This window comes from Neodiprion pinetum, chromosome 1 (genome assembly GCF_021155775.2).
Source record: "Neodiprion pinetum isolate iyNeoPine1 chromosome 1, iyNeoPine1.2, whole genome shotgun sequence".
Taxonomy (NCBI): Eukaryota; Metazoa; Arthropoda; class Insecta; order Hymenoptera; family Diprionidae; genus Neodiprion; species Neodiprion pinetum.
This window is the reverse complement of record NC_060232.1, coordinates 14497784-14522909: the sequence shown is the minus strand read 5'-3', so window position 1 is coordinate 14522909 and position 25126 is coordinate 14497784. Positions and strand designations below refer to the sequence as shown.

General features: G+C 39.7%; 1 protein-coding gene and 1 long non-coding RNA gene across 4 annotated transcripts in view; both read left to right on the top strand.

Moving 5' to 3' along the window:
* The window catches only part of Tg (transglutaminase), a 519386-nt gene that overhangs the window by 475746 nt on the left and 18514 nt on the right, over positions 1 to 25126 (top strand). The window lies entirely within an intron of this gene.
* On the top strand, positions 18961 to 20581 carry LOC124210643 (uncharacterized). Its single transcript, XR_006881274.2, has 3 exons — positions 18961 to 19308; positions 19553 to 19754; positions 19834 to 20581. It is a non-coding gene; the product is annotated as an uncharacterized lncRNA (long non-coding RNA).

Genomic DNA, 25126 nt, shown 5'->3' with positions numbered 1-25126 from the left:
ATTAACGACGGAGCCAGGAATCGAACCTGGTATCTAGCGATGCTTTACCGGAGCCTTACTCCACTAGACCACCTAGCCGCCCTTTCACTTCACATATTTCACTTCGATGTCTCGACTAGCTACTTTCTCACGTACATAATGAAACTTGATGTCTATGTGTTTTGTGCGCTTATGGTACTCTGGATTTTTCACAAGCCTAATCGCGCTTTGATTGTCGATCCAGATTACCATCGGTTTACTATTTTGCACACCGAGCTCCTCGAATAATTTCCTTAGCCAAACAGCCTCACGTGCAGCAGCTGTCGCAGCCACGTACTCCGACTCCGTGGTGCTAAGCGTTACAATTTTTTGCCGCTGGCTCGACCACGAAACTAACCCGTTTGCGAACATAAACGCGTACCTGGTCGTCGATCGACGTGTTGCTATGTCGCCCGCAAAATCAGCATCACAATACCCGATTAGCTCTGATTCATTTCCGCCACTCTTGTAAAGTATACCTCGTCCCCGTGTACCGACTAGATAAGCAAAGATTCTCTTTGCAGCCATCCAGTGCGCGCGACTATGTTTATTCAGGTACTTCGAGACTAGATTAACCGCAAACGCGATATCGGGACGAGATCCAACCGCTAAAAACATTAGCGACCCGACCGCTTCTCGATACGGCACATCCTCATACTCGTTTTCATGCTCTACCGGATACAACGTGACATTAGGATCAGCAGGCACACACACACTTTTCGCATTCAGCATACCAAACTTTTCTAACATTTTTTCAGCATACTCGGACTGGTGCACGAACATCGATTTCTTAACACGATTTCGTTTGATCTGCAAGCCTACGAATCGCGACGCGTCACCGATTGTTGTCTTAAACGCACTCTTTAAGTGGCCTAGCACGACACCGAGCACTTGATTCGTTTTCGCAGCCACAAGGCCATCGTCGACAAACAATGCCAGGAAGACATTCTCATTCTCGACGCACCCCTTAAATATGCACTGATCCGCACTACCCTGGGATAAACTGAATTTCTTTAAAAATTCAGTAAATTTGAAGTTCCAGCACCTGGGTGCCTGTTTCAATCCGTAGAGCGACTTGTTTAATTTGCACACATATTCGCCACGCCCTTCCGCACTTCCTTCGACGAGAAGGCCCTCGGGAATTTTTATAAAAATGTCCTCTTCGAGTTCGACATAGAGAAAGGCCGTGCAGACGTCGAACTGTGCCAGCTCGTAATCCTCTTGCGTCGTCTTTGCCAGAAATGCCCGAAGAGAGTCATAACGAATGACGGGCGCGAACGTCTCATTGTACTCTACACCCTCTCACTGCAAAAAACCTCGGGCGCACAGACGTGCATTGTATCGACACTCACCCGTTGCTGACCCCTGAACGACCTTGAACACCCATTTTGAGTCTATCAGTTTATTGTTCGACTTCTTGACGACCACGGTCCAAGTTCGGTTTTCATCGTGAGCGAGCAGCTCCTGATTAATGGCCTCCGACCATTTTGCCCCATCAGGTCCGTTTACAGCCTCTCGGAATGTTGTAGGTGCCTTGCACTCCGCAAAATCAATGTCGTATAGATACATGTTGGGCGGTCGAATCAGTCTCCGATCCCTGAGTTGACTTCCGACAGGTTCTCCACGATCCTCGGCCTCTGCTTCCTCGTTCCGCTGTTCGTTGCGTTGACCCTCTCGCTGCTCGTCGCACTCAGCTTCCACGTCCGATCCATCAGACGCCTCATTTTCTTTACTGAATTTCAGCGACTCTTCTTCGGACTCCCCAAGCTCGTACTCTCGTCAGCAAAAGTTTCGTTAAACACGACATCGCGAGACACAACTATCGATTTCTTCTTCAGATCGTACAATCGATAGTTCGAGGATTCGTCCTGGTATCCCACCAGTACCAACTTTTTCGCCTTGTCGTCGAGCTTCTTGCGAGATTGTTTCGGGATATGCGCATACGCAATCGACCCGAAAACTCGTACGTGTCCCAGCTCTGGCTTCCTTCCGGTCCACTCTTCGAACGCTGTTTTTATATTTTCTCTGCTCGAATGGGTCGTCCTGTTGAGAACATAGACCGCCGTACTTACGGCTTCAGCCCACAGCGCCTTGGAAAAATTCGTCGCCCGAAGCATCGTCCTCGCACTCTCAAAAATCGTACGATTTGCTCTCTCGGCCTTCCCGTTTTGTTCCGGCGTGTGTGGTGCTGAATTTTCCATAACTATCCCTCGTTCTTTCAGGTACGCGGCAAACCTTTTGTTCTTATATTCACCGCCATTGTCCGACCTCACGATCTTCAGCTTCGCGCCGAACTTGTTCTCGACCATTTTATCGTAAGCCTTGAATTTTTCGAGCACTTCATCCTTGTGACGAAGAAAGTCCACATGACAAAAATTCGAAACTTCGTCGATGAACGTAACGAAATAGCTAGCGCCTCCCTGTGAATTCACCTGAATCGGTCCACACACGTCGGTATGCACGCACTCACCCGGCTTCAGTTCTCGCGACCTCGAACTCTCTTTAAACGGCTGTCGGTGTGCTTTTCCAAGCTGACAGGGCTCACAGAAAAATTTTCCGACGTTCTTTAGCTTCACGCCAGTCACACGTTCATTTTTCACCATGTCCTCGAGAGCACGCGTACCAACATGTCCTAAACGCTCATGCCACTTTTTCAGATCGGCCGTCGATACATTGACTTCCATCGACTCTGTCGGTAACACCACGCGAACAAGCATTTAATAAATCGAGTTGCCGAGACACACACCAGTCATCACTATTTCATCCTTCAACGTCACTGTTACACTCTCCTCGTCGATCCCGATAAAACAACCTTTCTTGGCACAGGCTCCCAACGCTAACAGATTTTTCTTCATCTCCGGATCATACAACACTTTCTCGAACTGCACAGAATTCCATCGACCATCGACAAAAGCTTCGAGTTCGATATCGCCCTCTCCCTCGATGTTACACTCGTAGCCGTTACCGAGTACGACCGAGCCACCAACACCCGTGCGGAGATTTACGAACCACTCACGCCGATAAGTAAGATGACGAGAAGCCCCGCTGTCGCCAATCCAGATTTCTGCTTTATCGACCTCGAGTAAGCGTCGCACTTGTTCGTCCGAGATACCGACGCGTCCATTCGACGTCGTCAATCCACCATTTTTCACGTTTGCCACGAGCACAAACTTCTTTGTTTCATCTCCATCTTTGGCTTTTCCCCCACCACTGGTCTTCCGAGGGCAGTCACGTTACAAATGGCCTTTTTCGTGACACTTAAAACACTTTATGTTTTTCAGGTCCTTCTTTGGTTTCGAGCTCTGCGTTTTTTTCTTCGTACCGCCGCTCTTGATCGCGGCCAATACCTCGACTGCGTCACCACTCGTCACGTGCCTTGATTCCTCGCGCACGAGTCGCTCTGTTAAGCTTTGAATCGTCTGTTTCGCACTGTCGATATTGTCCCACGCCGTCTTAAACCCGTTGTAACTCGGTGGCTAACCCGAAAGAATTTTCGCCATCACGGTGTCGTCGGGCACTACTGCACCGACATTCCTTAGTTGCAACGCCATATTTTTAATTTTCGCAACATGTTGCACCACCGTGTCACCCGATTCCATTCGATACGCGTGAAACTTGTTTAGCAAATGCAACTTGCTCGACTACGACGTTTGATCGTACTGTCTAGACAACGCGTCCCACATTTCTTTCGCGGTTCCGCACGTTATAAGAGAAATCAACTGCGACCTCTCGATCGACGTCGAGATCAGCACTTTCGCTTTCGCATCTTTCTCTTCCCACCCGCTCTTTACCGCCGCTGTGGCCTCCGCCGCCGGCACGTCCGAACCGTCCACGACACTATGCACTTTCGCCGCTCGAAACACTGCCTCCATCTCAAATTTCCACGTTAGGAAATTCAAGCCATCGAGCTTCTCGACGCGTCTCACCGAAAAATCGTCCGACATTTTCGCCTAGCAACTCGACGAAAAATAACTGATTAATACACAATTCCTCTCGAAACGTCCTGGGCCCATAACCTGTTGGGATATTTCGGATGAGAAGGAAAAGGTTTCCGTATTAATTAGTTGACGATAATGTTTGGATGAAACTCGATCATAAACTTGATTGATACATAAGCAAACGACGTGGTTACTCGCTCTCCTTTGCCGGAAGACTAAAACGCTCTACGCACATCCGTGCACAACAGCGCTCCTCTCGTCAACCACACACACTGCACCTCCCATACAGCGCACGCAGGCGCGGGAGATACGAGTTGGATAAACTCACTTTCTCAACAAACTTCAAATTCATGAAGCCACACAACACTCAATAACACTTACCTTTATAAAAACAAGGCACATAAATTTTGAAATTATTCAACGCTCAACTATTTGCTCAAGGTTTTCTGTGGTTTACCTCAAGTCTGTGGGCAAATGCCAGATGGTAAAAAAGGGAGTCTTTAAATTTTTAGAGTCACAGCTCCAACTCACCATTGAGCACTGACTGCTAGATCACTTTTATAATTGTTTTATCTTTCCCGAGTCGGGACGACTCTTTTGATCGGGGGGAAGAAGTGTTACAAAGGGTGAAATCACCCGTTTTGCCCCCTTTTAATGATCTAGTAGTCATCATAGATAAAAGACGTTTATAAACCTCTTATGTCTTTCAAAAGAATAAGGTTGCTGCGTCAACCAACATTATTGTAAAAACAGTCTTGTTTCAGACTTTAAACGAGAAACACATATTGCGCAATTAAAGCATTTTCAGAACATTTTATTCACGCTCTTGATTTTGACTTGATAATTAAACTTGCGGATCCATATTTTATTTCCGTAACGTCAACGAACGTTACAATATATATTAGGACGTTTCAAAAAAGGGTCTTTTTTTATAATTCGATTTTTACTTTTTCACTAAAAATTAGCTTACACGAAAGAGCTGGGCTAAAAATTTTTTTCTACTACTGCCTCAACGTCTTTGAAATTTTGAAAAAAGCGGAAACATGGCAATTTTCGGGAATTTAAAAATAGAGATGAGTATCCTTAAATCCTTCGGTGGCTATGTTCTGTATGGCAAAACAAAAGTTTTAGTCAAATTTGAGATGCATGCGATTTTTTTTAGTAGCAAAAAATCTGTGGCGAAGTTCGTAAAAGCTATTTTTGGAAAAATGAGTTTTTACGCATTTTAATATAGATTTTTGGTACTAAAAAAAATTACCCGCATCTAAGGTTTGACTACTACTTTTGTTCCGTCATAAAAAACATAACCACTGAAGGATTCAAGGATATCTCAATTTTGAAATTCCCGAAAATAGACATTTTTCAAAATTTCAGTCGTTGAGGCGGTAGTAAAAAATTTTTTTCAGCTCAGCCCTTTCACGTGACTTATTTTTTAGTGAAAAAGTGTGAAAATGTCGGAGAAGAGCGAAATCTAAAAAGAATGCCTTTTTTTAACCGACTCAATATATATATATATATATATATATATATATATATATATATATATATATATATATATATACATGTCAAGGATAATGAAATGAATAACGAGAAGGATTATCACCGCTTTCTTCTATTCGGTCTCCAGAGGAACTACGGCAAAGATCGATAACAGAATAAACATTGAGCATTTTGAATCTTGTTATAAACGTTGAATTTTAAAAGCTTTGTTCAATAAGTTAAGTTCCGTTTTTATCTTGTAAAAGAATGAAAAGGTGGTTCATCATGCGTCCCACACGCAAAACACAAAGTTCGCGAGTGTTATCTGGCCATTCTCCGACATCAGAAGTGGGATACCGAAGGGACGCGGAACCATCCATTTCAGAATTACCGTCCGAGACTCCTCAACGCAATTCTGATACTTCGGAAGATCGTTGGCAAATTTTGTTTGAGAATCAAAATAAAAATATGATGGAGTTAATTCGAAAAATGCGAAGTCCAACTGCTGATTCTCATCATGAAGTTACTTTTCCGCTATTCAATCCGGATGAGCAAAATATCAATGCACAAGCTTGGTGCTCGACAGCTAGCTTGTGTATGCAAGAACAGGAACTTCAAGGGAGCAAGTTAGTAAATGCGTTGAGTAAAGCTATGAAAGGATCAGCTGCATCTTGGTTTCCTCAAATCAGCTTTAACGGAATGACTTGGGAACAATTTAAAAACATTTTTCTCGCGCGATATGAAATTATTGAAACTCCCGCGGCGACGTTACTTTCGTTATATTCTGGACAGCCAAATGGAGATGAAAATATCGCTGCATATTCAAGTCGAGTTTTGAGTGTTCTTATTCCACGACTACAACTGATGAATTCCGAAGAAATTGCTGTTTCGATTGTTCTTTCTCACGTGGCTCAGTTGCATCCACGTTTAAAACGCTTGGCTCTTACTACGGAAATAAGTTTTCGAACGAAGTTACAACAAGAACTTATGACAGTTGATTACCGAAAAAGAGCTTTTCCTTTTTCTCAAGCCAGAGAGGGCTCATCGTTCGATTCCAAACGACTGAGATCTTCTGTATCTTCATTAAAATGTTTTCACTGTGGAAAATTTGGACACAAAATATCGGAGTGTCGAAGTCGTTCATTGAGCACCATATCCCGGACAACTTTGGAAATCATTCAAAGAAAATACCCTCCACCGCTGTGAAATCTTCTGTGACGTGCTTCAAATGTGGAGAAGTTGGACATGTTTCTACGAGCTGCAAGAAGTCTTCTGGATCTGGACAAAATACCCTTGCTCAAGGTCAAATGGAGCGTCGTGTTAATTCGTGTTCTATTCAACCGACTTTTGGCGAGTTACTACATTCCGGTGAGAAGTTTTCATTTTGTTTTGATTCCGGTGCTGAACGCTCTCTGATTAAAGAAAGCATTGCTAAAAAATTTTCAGGAAAACGTCAGAACTTTAAAGTCATTCTTTCCGGTATCGGTCCTTCCAGTATTCAAAGTGTCATTCAAATCTTGGCACAAGTGACTATAAATGATCATTGCCTGGAAATTTTATTTCATGTGATTCATGATGATTTTCTTAGTACTGAAATTCTTGTTGGAAGAGAAATATTATCTCTTGGTTACTCAATAGAAATGACAGTTGAAAGTTTAGTTCTAAAAAGAATTCCGAGGGTTAATGTTTGTGAAGTAGACTATCATTCATTTAATTTTGACGAAATGAAAACAGACGTTTCTGAACTTGACAAACGTCTCTTGGTTGATGTTTTAAACAAATTTCGTTCAACTTTCGTCATAGGAACACCTAAATCTAGAGTAACGACCGGACAACTTGAAATTCGCTTGCTAGATCCTAACCGAACCGTGCAAAGACGACCTTATCGTCTTTCGACTGTTGAACGTCAAATAGTGCGAGACAAAATCAAAGAATTACAAGAGGAGAATGTCATCAGACCCAGTTGTTCTCCTTTTGCTAGTCCCATTATTTTAGTTAAAAAAAAAGATGGTTCTGATCGAATGTGTGTTGATTATCGGGAGCTTAACAATAATACGGTGGCTGATAAATATCCGTTACCGCTTATTGCTGATCAGATAGATAGACTAGGAGGTGCTCATTATTTTACATCTCTTGATATGGCTAGCGGTTTCCACCAAGTTCCTATTCACCCAGATTCTATTGAACGGACTGCTTTTGTTACTCCTGACGGGCAGTACGAATATTTAGCAATGCCTTTTGGTTTGAAAAATGCACCTTCTGTTTTTCAGCGAGCAATTAACAAAGCTTTGGGAGATCTAGTGAATACGTCTATTATTTGTTATATGGATGATATTCTCATCCCGTCAGAAACAATTACTGAGGGTATTCGAAAATTAGAAGTTGTTTGAGCGGCTTTGACTAAAGCTGGATTTTCAGTCAATCTAAAGAAATGTTCATTTTTGAAAACGAAAATAGAATTTCTTGGTTATCAAGTTTCGGCAGGAGAAATTCGACCAAATCCTCGCAAGGTTATCGCGTTGACTGCACTCCCGCCTCCTCAAACTGTTACTCAACTTAGACAATTTATTGGACTTGCCTCGTATTTTCGGCAATTTATAAAAGGGTTTTCTAAACTTGTTTGTCCTTTGTATAAACTTACTAATGGAAAGGGTAGGATTGATTGGAAACCTGAATTTGAGGGAATTCGAAAAAAAATTGTTTCTCACCTGACGAGTTCTCCTCTTTTAATGATTTTTGATCCAAATTTTACTATAGAATTACATACAGATGCTAGCTCAGTTGGTTACGGTGCAATTTTCATCCAAAAAGTTGGTGGAAAGGCCCATGTTGTAGCTTATTTTAGCAAAAGAACTACAGAAATAGAGTCGCGATATCATTCGTATGAATTGGAAACACTTGCTGTTGTGAATGCTATTAGGCATTTTCGTCATTATTTACATGGTAGAAAATTTACAGTAGTTACAGATTGTAATTCTCTCAAGGCATCTCGTGCCAAACTTGACTTATCCCCAAGAGTTTATAGATGGTGGGCATTTTTACAGTCATTCGACTTTGATATTGTTTATCGAGAAGGAAAAAATCTGTTACATGCAGATTTCTTTTCTCGAAATCCTTTACCTGAGAATGACAAACTGAATGTTGAAACTGTTGAGCAAAAACGTATAAATTTTTCAAAAATTTCTCACGGTTGGTTACAAGCGGAGCAGCAGAAGGATGCCGAAATTCGTGATCTTATTTCTAAATTAGAAAACGATGAGCTTGACTCAAATGTTTCTAACACATACGAACTTGAATCTGGAATTTTGTTCAGCAAAATACAGCGCAATAATGACACTCGTATTTTACCAATAATCCCTAAAGCTTTTCAGTGGTCTATAATAAATCATGTTCATGAATCGATTATTCATTTGGGATGGCATAAAACTTTAGAGAAGGCTTACCAACATTATTGGTTTTCTAATATGTCCAAATATGTCCGAAAATTTGTTGAAAATTGCGTTACTTACCGAATTTCCAAATCTACTTCTGGTAAAATTCAAGCTGAATTACATCCAATCCCAAAGAGTATTCCTTGGCATACTCTTCATATTGATGTTACTGGGAAGCTTAGTGGCAAAAGTAATATTAAAGAATATGTTTTTGTGTTTATTAAGTTTTTTGCATTTACTAAGTTTGTTTTTCTTTACCATACTCTTTTTATTGATGCTGTAAGTGCTATAGAAGCTTTAAAATCAATCGTCACATTATTTGGAGCACCGGTTCGTGTGATTGCTGATCAGGGGAGATGTTTTGCAAACAAAAATTTTCGTGATTTTTGTGCTTCCCATTGCATTAATCTTCATTTGATTGCTACTGGTACTAGTCGAGGCAATGGTCAAGTCGAACGTGTTATGAGTACACTTAAAAATATGCTCACTTCTGTTGAGGTTGATAATAATAGATCTTGGCAGGATTCTCTTGGAGATATTCAACTGGCACTGAATTGTTCCGTCAGTAGTGTGACTAAAGCTACTCCTCTGGAATTGATGATTGGTCGCGTAGCCAGACCGTTGAATCTGTTACCGATTACTGATTGTGAAAAAGAATTTGACTTATCGGAAATCAGAGAGCGAGCAGCCAATATGATTGAGATTAACTCGCAAATTGAAAAATGGCGATTTGATGCCCGAAAGGCAAAATTTTTAAAATTTTCTGTTGGGGATTATGTTTTGATTGAAAATCACGAAAGAAATCAAACAAAATTGAATTCAAAATTTAAAGGGCCATTTCGTGTTATTGAAGTGTTAGACGGAGATCGGTACATTTTAAAATCTCTAAATTGTAATCGAACGTATAAATACGCTCATGACCGTCTTCGAGCAATGCCTGACTGTTCTGTACCTTCAGAATTGGATATCGATTTTGATAAATCTTCTGAAGAGTCATTGAGTATTCAAGGTATTAAATTACAAATTTAATGTGTCATTTTTGGATTAATAACCTGTGACATCCTTGTTGGCGCACCTGTTATAAGAAATTCATCAGAATATTGGAGTAGGAAATGATTGTCATTCCCTTCGGTTTGAGCTTGATCCTAGTGCACACATTCATTACGCTTATTAATTGCAATTAAAAAAAAAAAAACCTTACTCATTTCGGTGAGCGGAGATGGCGCAATGTAACGGCTAATGGTGTGGTGCTGTCGCATGAGGCGACTGTGTGTGGAAATGTTGATGTATGGACGGCTTGACGTTGTCATACGGTCACATATGTGAAGCCCAATTGATAATTGGCAATGTGTGTGGAAATTACATGTTTGGATAAGAATATAAGTCTCATGAGAGGAATGGAAGTCTTTTGAGAAGATTGTAGTTCTTGCTCTTGTGGAAAGAAGATGATTTCTATGAAATGGGGTGTTGTCAACGGTTTGTCACCGGACTTGTTATTTAGTACAACTTATGGATTTTTTAAAGCACATCGTCTCTGATTTTTGGAATGGTAATATGATATATATATCTGGTTATAAACGTTGAATTTTAAAAAGCTTTGTTCAATAAGTTGAGTTCCGTTTTATCTTGTAAAAGAATAAAAAGGTGGTTCAACATGCGTCCCACACGCAAAACACAAAGTTCGCGAGTGTTATCCGGCCATTCTTCGACATATATATATATTATGATCATATTACCATTCCAAAAATCAGAGACGATGTGCTTTAAAAAATCCATAAGTTGTACTAAATAACAAGTCCGGTGACAAACCGTTGACAACACCCCATTTCATAGAAATCATCTTCTTTCCACAAGAGCAAGAACTACAATCTTCTCAAAAGACTTCCATTCCTCTCATGAGACTTATATTCTTATCCAAACATGTAATTTCCACACACATTGCCAATTATCAATTGGGCTTCACATATGTGACCGTATGACAACGTCAAGCCGTCCATACATCAACATTTCCACACACAGTCGCCTCATGCGACAGCACCACACCATTAGCCGTTACATTGCGCCATCTCCGCTCACCGAAATGAGTAAGGTTTTTTTTTTTTTAATTGCAATTAATAAGCGTAATGAATGTGTGCACTAGGATCAAGCTCAAACCGAAGGGAATGACAATCATTTCCTACTCCAATATTCTGATGAATTTCTTATAACAGGTGCGCCAACAAGGATGTCACAGGTTATTAATCCAAAAATGACACATTAAATTTGTAATTTAATACCTTGAATACTCAATGACTCTTCAGAAGATTTATCAAAATCGATATCCAATTCTGAAGGTACAGAACAGTCAGGCATTGCTCGAAGACGGTCATGAGCGTATTTATACGTTCGATTACAATTTAGAGATTTTAAAATGTACCGATCTCCGTCTAACACTTCAATAACACGAAATGGCCCTTTAAATTTTGAATTCAATTTTGTTTGATTTCTTTCGTGATTTTCAATCAAAACATAATCCCCAACAGAAAATTTTAAAAATTTTGCCTTTCGGGCATCAAATCGCCATTTTTCAATTTGCGAGTTAATCTCAATCATATTGGCTGCTCGCTCTCTGATTTCCGATAAGTCAAATTCTTTTTCACAATCAGTAATCGGTAACAGATTCAACGGTCTGGCTACGCGACCAATCATCAATTCCAGAGGAGTAGCTTTAGTCACACTACTGACGGAACAATTCAGTGCCAGTTGAATATCTCCAAGAGAATCCTGCCAAGATCTATTATTATCAACCTCAACAGAAGTGAGCATATTTTTAAGTGTACTCATAACACGTTCGACTTGACCATTGCCTCGACTAGTACCAGTAGCAATCAAATGAAGATTAATGCAATGGGAAGCACAAAAATCACGAAAATTTTTGTTTGCAAAACATCTCCCCTGATCAGCAATCACACGAACCGGTGCTCCAAATAATGTGACGATTGATTTTAAAGCTTCTATAGCACTTACAGCATCAATAAAAAGAGTATGGTAAAGAAAAACAAACTTAGTAAATGCAAAAAACTTAATAAACACAAAAACATATTCTTTAATATTACTTTTGCCACTAAGCTTTCCAGTAACATCAATATGAAGAGTATGCCAAGGAATACTCTTTGGGATTGGATGTAATTCAGCTTGAATTTTACCAGAAGTAGATTTGGAAATTCGGTAAGTAACGCAATTTTCAACAAATTTTCGGAAATATTTGGACATATTAGAAAACCAATAATGTTGGTAAGCCTTCTCTAAAGTTTTATGCCATCCCAAATGAATAATCGATTCATGAACATGATTTATTATAGACCACTGAAAAGCTTTAGGGATTATTGGTAAAATACGAGTGTCATTATTGCGCTGTATTTTGCTGAACAAAATTCCAGATTCAAGTTCGTATGTGTTAGAAACATTTGAGTCAAGCTCATCGTTTTCTAATTTAGAAATAAGATCACGAATTTCGGCATCCTTCTGCTGCTCCGCTTGTAACCAACCGTGAGAAATTTTTGAAAAATTTATACGTTTTTGCTCAACAGTTTCAACATTCAGTTTGTCATTCTCAGGTAAAGGATTTCGAGAAAAGAAATCTGCATGTAACAGATTTTTTCCTTCTCGATAAACAATATCAAAGTCGAATGACTGTAAAAATGCCCACCATCTATAAACTCTTGGGGATAAGTCAAGTTTGGCACGAGATGCCTTGAGAGAATTACAATCTGTAACTACTGTAAATTTTCTACCATGTAAATAATGACGAAAATGCCTAATAGCATTCACAACAGCAAGTGTTTCCAATTCATACGAATGATATCGCGACTCTATTTCTGTAGTTCTTTTGCTAAAATAAGCTACAACATGGGCCTTTCCACCAACTTTTTGGATGAAAATTGCACCGTAACCAACTGAGCTAGCATCTGTATGTAATTCTATAGTAAAATTTGGATCAAAAATCATTAAAAGAGGAGAACTCGTCAGGTGAGAAACAATTTTTTTTCGAATTCCCTCAAATTCAGGTTTCCAATCAATCCTACCCTTTCCATTAGTAAGTTTATACAAAGGACAAACAAGTTTAGAAAACCCTTTTATAAATTGCCGAAAATACGAGGCAAGTCCAATAAATTGTCTAAGTTGAGTAACAGTTTGAGGAGGCGGGAGTGCAGTCAACGCGATAACCTTGCGAGGATTTGGTCGAATTTCTCCTGCCGAAACTTGATAACCAAGAAATTCTATTTTCGTTTTCAAAAATGAACATTTCTTTAGATTGACTGAAAATCCAGCTTTAGTCAAAGCCGCTCAAACAACTTCTAATTTTCGAATACCCTCAGTAATTGTTTCTGACGGGATGAGAATATCATCCATATAACAAATAATAGACGTATTCACTAGATCTCCCAAAGCTTTGTTAATTGCTCGCTGAAAAACAGAAGGTGCATTTTTCAAACCAAAAGGCATTGCTAAATATTCGTACTGCCCGTCAGGAGTAACAAAAGCAGTCCGTTCAATAGAATCTGGGTGAATAGGAACTTGGTGGAAACCGCTAGCCATATCAAGAGATGTAAAATAATGAGCACCTCCTAGTCTATCTATCTGATCAGCAATAAGCGGTAACGGATATTTATCAGCCACCGTATTATTGTTAAGCTCCCGATAATCAACACACATTCGATCAGAACCATCTTTTTTTTTAACTAAAATAATGGGACTAGCAAAAGGAGAACAACTGGGTCTGATGACATTCTCCTCTTGTAATTCTTTGATTTTGTCTCGCACTATTTGACGTTCAACAGTCGAAAGACGATAAGGTCGTCTTTGCACGGTTCGGTTAGGATCTAGCAAGCGAATTTCAAGTTGTCCGGTCGTTACTCTAGATTTAGGTGTTCCTATGACGAAAGTTGAACGAAATTTGTTTAAAACATCAACCAAGAGACGTTTGTCAAGTTCAGAAACGTCTGTTTTCATTTCGTCAAAATTAAATGAATGATAGTCTACTTCACAAACATTAACCCTCGGAATTCTTTTTAGAACTAAACTTTCAACTGTCATTTCTATTGAGTAACCAAGAGATAATATTTCTCTTCCAACAAGAATTTCAGTACTAAGAAAATCATCATGAATCACATGAAATAAAATTTCCAGGCAATGATCATTTATAGTCACTTGTGCCAAGATTTGAATGACACTTTGAATACTGGAAGGACCGATACCGGAAAGAATGACTTTAAAGTTCTGACGTTTTCCTGAAAATTTTTTAGCAATGCTTTCTTTAATCAGAGAGCGTTCAGCACCGGAATCAAAACAAAATGAAAACTTCTCACCGGAATGTAGTAACTCGCCAAAAGTCGGTTGAATAGAACACGAATTAACACGACGCTCCATTTGACCTTGAGCAAGGGTATTTTGTCCAGATCCAGAAGACTTCTTGCAGCTCGTAGAAACATGTCCAACTTCTCCACATTTGAAGCACGTCACAGAAGATTTCACAGCGGTGGAGGGTATTTTCTTTGAATGATTTCCAAAGTTGTCCGGGATATGGTGCTCAATGAACGACTTCGACACTCCGATATTTTGTGTCCAAATTTTCCACAGTGAAAACATTTTAATGAAGATACAGAAGATCTCAGTCGTTTGGAATCGAACGATGAGCCCTCTCTGGCTTGAGAAAAAGGAAAAGCTCTTTTTCGGTAATCAACTGTCATAAGTTCTTGTTGTAACTTCGTTCGAAAACTTATTTCCGTAGTAAGAGCCAAGCGTTTTAAACGTGGATGCAACTGAGCCACGTGAGAAAGAACAATCGAAACAGCAATTTCTTCGGAATTCATCAGTTGTAGTCGTGGAATAAGAACACTCAAAACTCGACTTGAATATGCAGCGATATTTTCATCTCCATTTGGCTGTCCAGAATATAACGAAAGTAACGTCGCCGCGGGAGTTTCAATAATTTCATATCGCGCGAGAAAAATGTTTTTAAATTGTTCCCAAGTCATTCCGTTAAAGCTGATTTGAGGAAACCAAGATGCAGCTGATCCTTTCATAGCTTTACTCAACGCATTTACTAACTTGCTCCCTTGAAGTTCCTGTTCTTGCATACACAAGCTAGCTGTCGAGCACCAAGCTTGTGCATTGATATTTTGCTCATCCGGATTGAATAGCGGAAAAGTAACTTCATGATGAGAATCAGCAGTTGGACTTCGCATTTTTCGAATTAACTCTATCATATTTTTATTTTGATTCTCAAACAAAATTTGCCAACGATCTTCCGAAGTATCAGAATTGCGTTGAGGAGTCTCGGACGGTAATTCTGAAATGGATGGTTCCGCGTCCCTTCGGTATCCCACTTCTGATGTCGGAGAATGGCCAGATAACACTCGCGAACTTTGTGTTTTGCGTGTGGGACGCAGTGCAGCCAGATCGTGGGTAGAAGTTACCACCTCTCCGACTCTCTACCCACAGCGCACACAATCACAACTAGTGTGTCCGTGAACAGGCGGTGCCGACGCTACTCGAAAATAGTCGAGAGCGGCCGAAGATCGCTTCTCCTCACGCGTTAACATTCTCCCGTCGACCGGCCAGCATGTGTACTAACACATCTAAGCTGAGCACGTGCGTGAGTAGCCAAGCCAAAAGCGAGGCTTGGAAAAAAATGAAACTAGCGCGAAGCCTGAGAAACTCGCATATGACGTCACGCGACGAATTTTTTTTTTATGTTTTCAGGTTTTTTGCAGCAAAATAATTTATAATTTAATAATTTTAAGCATGAATATTAATAATTAATAATTATTATTATGGTCATTAAAAAGCCTTAATTAATAATAATAATAATTAATATTATTATTATTATTGTTATTATTATTATTATTATTACTAAAATTATTAATTGATCGGGATTCGTGATTTTCTTCTATAGAAATCGTATTTTTGATGCTTTTTCAGTAACTTTCGTCTTGTTTACGTTACTTTTATTTCTTTTTTCAAATAATTTCATATTTTTTTGGGCTCATGGATGAGCCAGTAGAAAAAAAGCCGAAATCGGCAAAAAATTTTCAGCATCAATGGTACGATGACTACCCAGAATGGCGGTTATGGGTTCGGGAAATCCCTTCGGATCGCGCAAAATTTTTTTGCATTGCGTGCAAAAACACGTTTTCATGCGGGTGTAGTGAAATTCTGCGACATTCTAAGTCTGCAGGGCATGTTAAAAATATGCCCTTGATGGCTAAAAGAGTTGCAGATTTTCAAAACACGATGCCTTCAGCATCTGTTTCAGAAGCAACTTGTACTGCTGGTCTTGAATCATTTTCAGTTGATAATGATGCTGATTTTGAATTCAAAGAAAGAGTACAAATTGCTGAAGTTCGTTTCGCGACTTTTCTTGCAGAGAACAACATTTCCATGTCGGCCGCTTCGGAAATGTTGAAATTATTTAAAACGATAGGGAAAGAGCCTGCTGTGCTACAGGCCATGAAAGTCGGTAAAACGAAAGCCACAAAACTCATTGATAAAGTTGTTGGCGTAGTTGAAACCGAGCGAATTGTCGAAATTTTACGCGAAAATCGTTTTTCTGTGCATCTGGACGAAACTTCAGATTGCACAAACGACAAATGGATGGCAGTAATGGTCCGGTACGTTGAGCCAAATACGTTGGCTGTGAAAACTGAATTATTACAATTAATTCATTTAGATGCAGCTGACTGCTCAGCCAATGAGCTTTTCAAATCGTTGAAAAATGAATTTTGTAAAAAACAGATTCCACTGTCCAACATAATTGGCTACGCGAGCGATAACGCGTCGGTGATGATGGGCGAGCATTTATCGGTTCGTAAATTGTTATCGGAACAAATCCCTCAACTCGTTACGATACCATGCATCTGCCATTCCCTCGCATTAAGCGCAAGTGCTGCTTATGCCGTGATTCCGGAGGAAATTAATTCTTTCATTAAAAACATTGCGTCGTTTTTGAATGCGAGTCCTAAAAGAACAGCCATCTTTTGTGAATTTCAAAAAAGTTTTTCCGATCGTCCGTCTAAAATCACCCGTTATGCCGAAACAAGATGGCTGTCGCGTCATTCCGTGATCGTTAAAATTTTGAAAAATTGGGACTCATTGATGGCTTTTTTGACAGAAATGTCATTCGAAAAATGTAAGCAAGCAGGAGAACTCCTCGAAATTCTAAAAATGCCTTTTACAAAGGCATACATGCTTTTTTTGCAATTTTCTTTGGAATCATTTAACAAGGTAAACGCTTTTTTTCAAAGTGAACAGACATTAGTTCACTGCTTGCAAGCTTATTCAAAGAGAATGCTTCTGGATGTCCTGCAAAAATTTTTAAAACCTGCTTTGTTGCAGCCACAAATATTCAATGGCAATGCTCGCAGCATTGATTTCGCGTAGCCAATTATGTTGGACAGTGGAATCTGTTTTTTACAAAATTCATTTTTCAACGATTTGAAAAGCTCATTGGCTGAGCAGTCAGCTGCATCTAAATGAATTAATTGTAATAATTCAGTTTTCACAGCCAACGTATTTGGCTCAACGTACCGGACCATTACTGCCATCCATTTGTCGTTTGTGCAATCTGAAGTTTCGTCCAGATGCACAGAAAAACGATTTTCGCGTAAAATTTCGACAATTCGCTCGGTTTCAACTACGCCAACAACTTTATCAATGAGTTTTGTGGCTTTCGTTTTACCGACTTTCATGGCCTGTAGCACAGCAGGCTCTTTCCCTATCGTTTTAAATAATTTCAACATTTCCGAAGCGGCCGACATGGAAATGTTGTTCTCTGCAAGAAAAGTCGCGAAACGAACTTCAGCAATTTGTACTCTTTCTTTGAATTCAAAATCAGCATCATTATCAACTGAAAATGATTCAAGACCAGCAGTACAAGTTGCTTCTGAAACAGATGCTGAAGGCATCGTGTTTTGAAAATCTGCAACTCTTTTAGCCATCAAGGGCATATTTTTAACATGCCCTGCAGACTTAGAATGTCGCAGAATTTCACTACACCCGCATGAAAACGTGTTTTTGCACGCAATGCAAAAAAATTTTGCGCGATCCGAAGGGATTTCCCGAACCCATAACCGCCATTCTGGGTAGTCATCGTACCATTGATGCTGAAAATTTTTTGCCGATTTCGGCTTTTTTTCTACTGGCTCATCCATGAGCCCAAAAAAATATGAAATTATTTGAAAAAAGAAATAAAAGTAACGTAAACAAGACGAAAGTTACTGAAAAAGCATCAAAAATACGATTTCTATAGAAGAAAATCACGAATCCCGATCAATTAATAATTTTAGTAATAATAATAATAATAATAACAATAATAATAATAATATTAATTATTATTATTATTAATTAAGGCTTTTTAATGACCATAATAATAATTATTAATTATTAATATTCATGCTTAAAATTATTAAATTATAAATTATTTTGCTGCAAAAAACCTGAAAACATAAAAAAAAAATTCGTCGCGTGACGTCATATGCGAGTTTCTCAGGCTTCGCGCTAGTTTCATTTTTTTCCAAGCCTCGCTTTTGGCTTGGCTACTCACGCACGTGCTCAGCTTAGATGTGTTAGTACACATGCTGGCCGGTCGACGGGAGAATGTTAACGCGTGAGGAGAAGCGATCTTCGGCCGCTCTCGACTATTTTCGAGTAGCGTCGGCACCGCCTGTTCACGGACACACTAGTTGTGATTGTGTGCGCTGTGGGTAGAGAGTCGGAGAGGTGGTAACTTCTACCCACGATCTGGCTGCACTGGTGGGACGCATGTTGAACCACCTTTTTATTCTTTTACAAGATAAAACGGAACTTAACTTATTGAACAAAGCTTTTTAAAATTCAACGTTTATAACCAGATTCAAAATGTTCAATGTTTATTCTGTTATTGATCTTTTCCGTAGTTTCTCTGGAGACCGAATAGAATAAAGCGGTGATAATCCTCCTCGTTATTCATTTCAGTATTCTTGACACATATATATATATAATAATGCAAAATATACGATCAAGAGAAAGGGGCGCGATTGCGCGCTTTATTGTACGGCACTGCTAGCGACAGCGGCCAGTAGCGCGATTCTGTAACTCGTTATGCTGTCGTTATGGACTCATAACGACAAGTTTCGTTATGCTACCGACCGCGTCGCTATTATAACGACAAATGCGATTCTGTACACTATTCTTAGCGAGTTTTGTCGTTATTAGTAACGAAAAGTGTCGTTATGATGTCGTTACGGTGCGAGCGGATAGCGAGGCTCAGAGACCCCCTCGGTACGCTATAACGACCATTATAACGACACTTTGCACACGAGCTAGAGGAGTGGTGTGCGTTTCCCATATTTTTCTCGACTCCGAGAAAGTGCTTCGAAAAGTGCTCCGAAAGTGAAAAATAATTACGACGTTTGAAATAACAAGTAAGTAAGTTGAATTTTGCAGTAATTAGGAATTATCAATGCAGATTGACTTCAGAAAAAACTGTAGAATAGATTTCATTATTTTCTAAAAAAGAATAACATAACCTATAAATTGTAGTGTTGCTCCGAAGAACCCACAAAGTTGCTTCCACAAATATAATTATTCATTAATTTGATTAATAATTCATTTCTACTATTAAGTCTATTATTTACGCTGTTTCTTTGATTATCTTCAATCTCAAAGGATCATGGCTATCGAATACCTTGCTTGGGATGTATTCGTTCTTGAGGAAAGATTACGTCGACTCGAACGTCGTGTGGAAAGAAGGCGACTGAGAGATGCTCAGAATCCTTTTCAGCTACCACGAGAAGAGTTTCTCAGCCTTTTTCGCCTGCCTCAAGAAGCTGTGATGAATCTTGGTCAACACCTCAGCAAAGCAGCATAGGTTCAGTTTGAGTTTTATATACATAATATGCATATTATATTTAGTCTACTTTTTTCTAAATCAATATATTTTCCATCAGGTGATGCTCGATATCCGTTGGAGCCTTGGCTGTTAACACCTCTGGCCAATTTTCCTGAAGATACGCGACAACATCAATATACACAACAACTATGTAAGGCTAGAAGCGTCGTCGAGCGGTTTTTTGGAGTTTTTAAATCTGTATGGAGATGCTTGTCATACCAGCGAGTCTTGATGTACAAACCAGCGTTCGCAGCGAAAATTGTTAATGCGTGTGCAGTACTGCACAACATGAGAGTGCAACTACGATTAAACAATGAAGATGACGAACAACTAGCACCGATAGCTCATCCCGTAGAGAATGATGTTGATCCGATGGCTCAACGAATTCAACAACAAATTATGAGAGAAAGATTTCCCAACTTCCGTGATGCGGATGAATAGAATACAGAATATGGAATGATGTTTATGGTTAAATTGCCAACAAGTATAATGTTCAAAGGTGATGAGAGAAATTAACGACAACAGAGTCAGGGCGGTGTTACGCTCCGACGTACTGCCTTGGCGTACCTTTTTCAAAATTCCATGTCATTTCATTTCTTTAATATCTTCAATGCACAGATATTATTTCATCAAAATCTCATAGGCTCATAGGAGTAAGGCTGCGGTCAAGCATCTCTATACGCCAGGTTCGATTCCTGGCTCCGTCGTTAATTTTTCAAAATCACCAATTTTTCGAGTTTACATTCCTTCAACTATAATGTTTACAATTGATTGTACATAAAGAAATATTCAATTGTGTTTTTAAAGTATAACTTTATTTTATAAAAAATATTCACCTTTTTTAACCTGAACAAAAAATAAAAACGCGAAAAATCTTTATTCTAAACTAGACCTCAATTTTTTTTCAAATGGTATTGTTTTTAAATAGCTTTGCCTCCATGAAATTAACAAACTCAAAGACTTCTTGAAGTATTGAAAATATTACAGCTACAGTTATGATCTTTAGTAAAAAATGGGAGTAGTTATATAATTTTACTCTTCAGAATATTGGTTCTACGTGAAGAACCCAATGGTGGTCCATGCAAAGAGAATAGTGAGGAAAACGTAGAAGCAGTAAACGCTGCATGGGGATTCACGACACGTGGTCAAAGGGCTCCTTTTAAGAGTATGAGTGCAAATAAATTTTTTTACTCGTATTAAAATTTATTAAAAGTATTAAACGGTGTTAAGATCGTTAAGATATAATAACAATGATGATATTTATATTTACAATGTTCACTATACGATGGATTTGCACTGACTGTGACTGAGTGATTGTGCGCGCCTCGATTTAAACCTTCATGCGCGCCTCGATTTAAACCTTCATGCGCGCCACCGCGGCACGAATTTCAACTATTTTAAGGCGAGTTTCGATAAAATTCTAGTTACTTACTAAGGATTTGTCACAATACGTCACTTCCTGTCGGTATCCATAACGACGATTCGTTATCCCATTCTGTAACGTCGAAGTGTCGCTATTCGTAGTTACGGAATCGCACCGTCGTTATGAGATTGTCGTTACACGCGGCGAAATTCGTTATCGTTACGATAGCGTTCCGAATCGTTATTCTTATAACGAGTTACAGAATCGCGCTACAGGGCCTGTGCGCAGATACTGCTTGGGCGAAGCGTACGCAACCTCGATTTAACAAGGTGAGATGTGTAGTCGGTCCCGCCATTGACCGTTGAATCGAGGTCATAGTGTGGGACGAAAGTTTATCGATACTGCTAGCCATAAATCGAAACGAATCGATGAATCGCAAGCGCGTCATTGTCCCATCAACACGTTTCCTGAAGGATATATATTTTTCCTTATTTATGGGTAGCAGTGTAATTTCACCGGGAAAAGTTGACGCGAGGGATTTTATTAAAAACTGTGTATCGTAACCAGACAAATTGTGAAAAACTATTGGAATTGTATGCGTCTCTCTGAAATTTAAATTATACCGATCATGAGCAGGACCGCGATATTTACCCGTGAAGTGGCAGTGATCGTGACACTTTTTCTCGTCAGGGGTAAACGGCTTTTCGCAAATATAACAATTCTTTGCACGCGTGTGACGATCGCGCTGCACTTGGGTAAGAGACTCCATCGGAATTATATTTTTCATGTGTGACTGCATGAATTGATAAATCTTCAAGCTGCTGCATGAACCAATCTATGCAATCAGCACCGCGTTTATTATGGAACTCTGATAAAGTCTCATCGTACGCTCAATGTACATTGCTACACTGTGTGGGACATGTTTTTGAAATTCATGTATTTCACAGTTTGAGACGTGATTCTGGAATTCATCTACCCGTACAGACTTTAATATACATTCGAGATCGGCGTAAACGATAAACGGGACGGTGCCTTTGTTTTCAAAATTTGAAAATGTTACATGTTTAGACTTGGGAAATTCCATACGCACTTTATTTAACATAATGCAATCTTATCGATGATTTTCGTAGGCGTGTTTCACGGCAAAGTGACACAAACATCTTTCGTATAAAAACAGGTGACCATTATAATGAAACAATTGTTTGCTCACCAATCGTGAAACATCTTTAATCCAAGCAAAGTGGAATCTCGATGTGAACTCGTGAGCCATATCATTTTTGTGGCGATCGTTACTTTCAAGAATTAGAAGATGAATTGTGTTAATGTTCACGTTACGCAAATTTTTACTGAAATAAATTAGCGCGATGACGCTTTTTTCCAATTTTGCATGATCTGAAAAAGTTTGAGATTCTATCGCGTATACATTGATTCGAAAATTATTTAATCTCTCAAACTTTTTCAGATCGTGCAGAGTAGCAAGGAATTTGATACCTGTACGGTCCAACTCGGAAATATACCGATGATAATGGTGAGTCCTTTCAGTGTTGTTGTTGACCTGGTGGAGGGCTGCAGATGTGGCCCAGAGAAGGCATCTTTCATGTTTTTTTTTTTTTTCACGTTTACCACCGCTCTCTTCCGTTGAATATCTTTGGGCAGCTCAACGAATGCTGAAAGCCCCGCTGCGAGAGGCTGGTACCGGTTGATGTTTACGGTGATATTGATCTTGATCATGCTCCACCCCGAATCGCGTTGTTCAAAATCTTCAACCTTCACAAGCAGATCGTTCCTTGCGTGTGTAAACCAACCGTCTATATCGCTCGAGGGGAGGATCGCGGTGTTGGAGGTGTTGAAGCTTTTAACTTCTTCCGCAATCCCATCGTGCTTTGTGTTTTCAAATCTGCACGGTAATGTGAGGTTAACCTTCACATTTCCCTCCTCGCGCAGTACCAGCCTCAATCGCTCAACGATGGCCCGTGCGCGTCGACCAGAAAGGCCTGCAAATTCTTATGCCGGAGATTTGTGACAACCCCATCATTCTCCATCATCTTGACGAGATTCGAATATGTTTCGGTGGTCATGGCTTTAATGTTGATGATGATATAGTTATAACTTTCAACTTTGTAGAACTTTTGACTTGCACGTATCGTGTAAGACTGACGAGTTTGCATCGGATGCGTTGAGCTAATTTATGCTGATAGATCGCGAGAATTTGGGGGTGGTGGGGGTCCAAGCTCTGGGTACAGGTGGTAACCCGCCATCAGAGAATAAAAAAATTTTATGGCAAACAGGTCTGAGCCTGCACACCCCAACCCTAATCAGCGTGGGACATGTGATGAGAAAAATCGGTTAACGAAAAGCATGTAGCGAGCGACATCCCGTGGGAAAAAAAATCTGGTCTTCCCGACTCTTGACCGGATGGTTTGTGTTTATAGCGTTTGAGGAGGGGTTACGTCCGCATAATCTGGAGTCAACAACTAACCATTCGGAGAAATTCGACCCCACGAACACTTGCTACCTAGAGCAATGTTTTACGACACTTCTATGGCGAACGGGCCTATGCCTGCACACCACCACCCTCATCAGCGTGGGACATCTGATAGGAGAAAAATCAGTCAACGAAAAAACAGGTAGCGAGCAACGTTTGATGGGAAAAACAGCCTCTTGAGAAAATTTTCTCTGCTTATACTGTTCCCGCGTTACATTTTTGCTTACATGTCACGTGGCGTACACCCCATGGACGATTGGCTGGTTGGTTTTTGCTCAGTGGAGGGTGGGCATGTCTCCTTTGGTACAAATTCGAATAGCAGTTTGAAACTTCTCTCGCATTTGAAAAATCCCTCGTACAGGAAAAAGTGTTTGACGAAGTGACTGGTGAAAAGAAGTGCTTGATTAAAGTTATTCTTGGATATGAAGGTCACAAAACGAAACACTTTTTATCGTGTTAACGTTTCGGCCCTGGTGGGGGCCCTCCTCAGAACAATTTTATTTAAATATCTGTCACGAACAAAATGAAAAATGATATACAAATAGGTTTGACAAAGTAAGACATATTGATGTAAATAATATGCAAGGTGTTGAAGCAAATATAAAAGAGAGATTACCTCATATGCGATAACACTTCCAATTACATAAATGCGTGTTGATGATTGAAGAATAAATAGAACAAAAAGGCAAAAACGACAAAATACGAAACACACTACGTTAGCGACACGTAACTCCCACGAATTCATAATTATAGTTGGTTTGTTAAAAGAATTAAAATACACAGCCGTTACGGTTGAGTCAAAGCACATGAGCACAGTGGAACGTCTAGTGTGTAGTGGGAAGAGGTCGATCTCAAAAGTTATCAGAGCAACGCAGAGTCAACGGGTTAAACGGAAAACAAAATTTTTTTGTGTTAAGAAGATAAAATCGAGAGCAAGCTCAGTCGGTAATGGACAAATTACGATGGTCGTATCACAGAGGTGTAAATATTGCTTAGGTGTTCTATGTCTTGTTTACGGTTGACAGAATTAGGATGTGCTACAATATTGCACATTTCCAACAGAAGCCTATTATAATACAAAGGTTCAACATCAATAATACTAGCTTGAGAATAGTTAAAAGAGTGGTCGAAATCGATGGCATGTCTCGTCAATGCGGTATAATTATCCTCATGTTTGTGGATATTGCGTCTATGTTCGGTTATCCTGGTGTGTAGTTGTCTACTAGTTTGGCCTATGTAAGCCTTGTTGCAATGATTGCAAGGTATTTTGTAAACTACACCCGAGCGATTGACCAGGGGTAGGGGGTCTTTACCCGAATCAAACATCGAGGATATATCATGTGCGCATTTACCCACAAAATCTTTATTTTGTTCGTGACAGATATTTAAATAAAATTGTTCTGAGGAGGGCCCCCACCAGGGCCGAAACGTTAACACGATAAAAAGTGTTTCGTTTTGTGACCTTCATATCCAAGAATAACTTCAATCAACAAATCTCCAAGG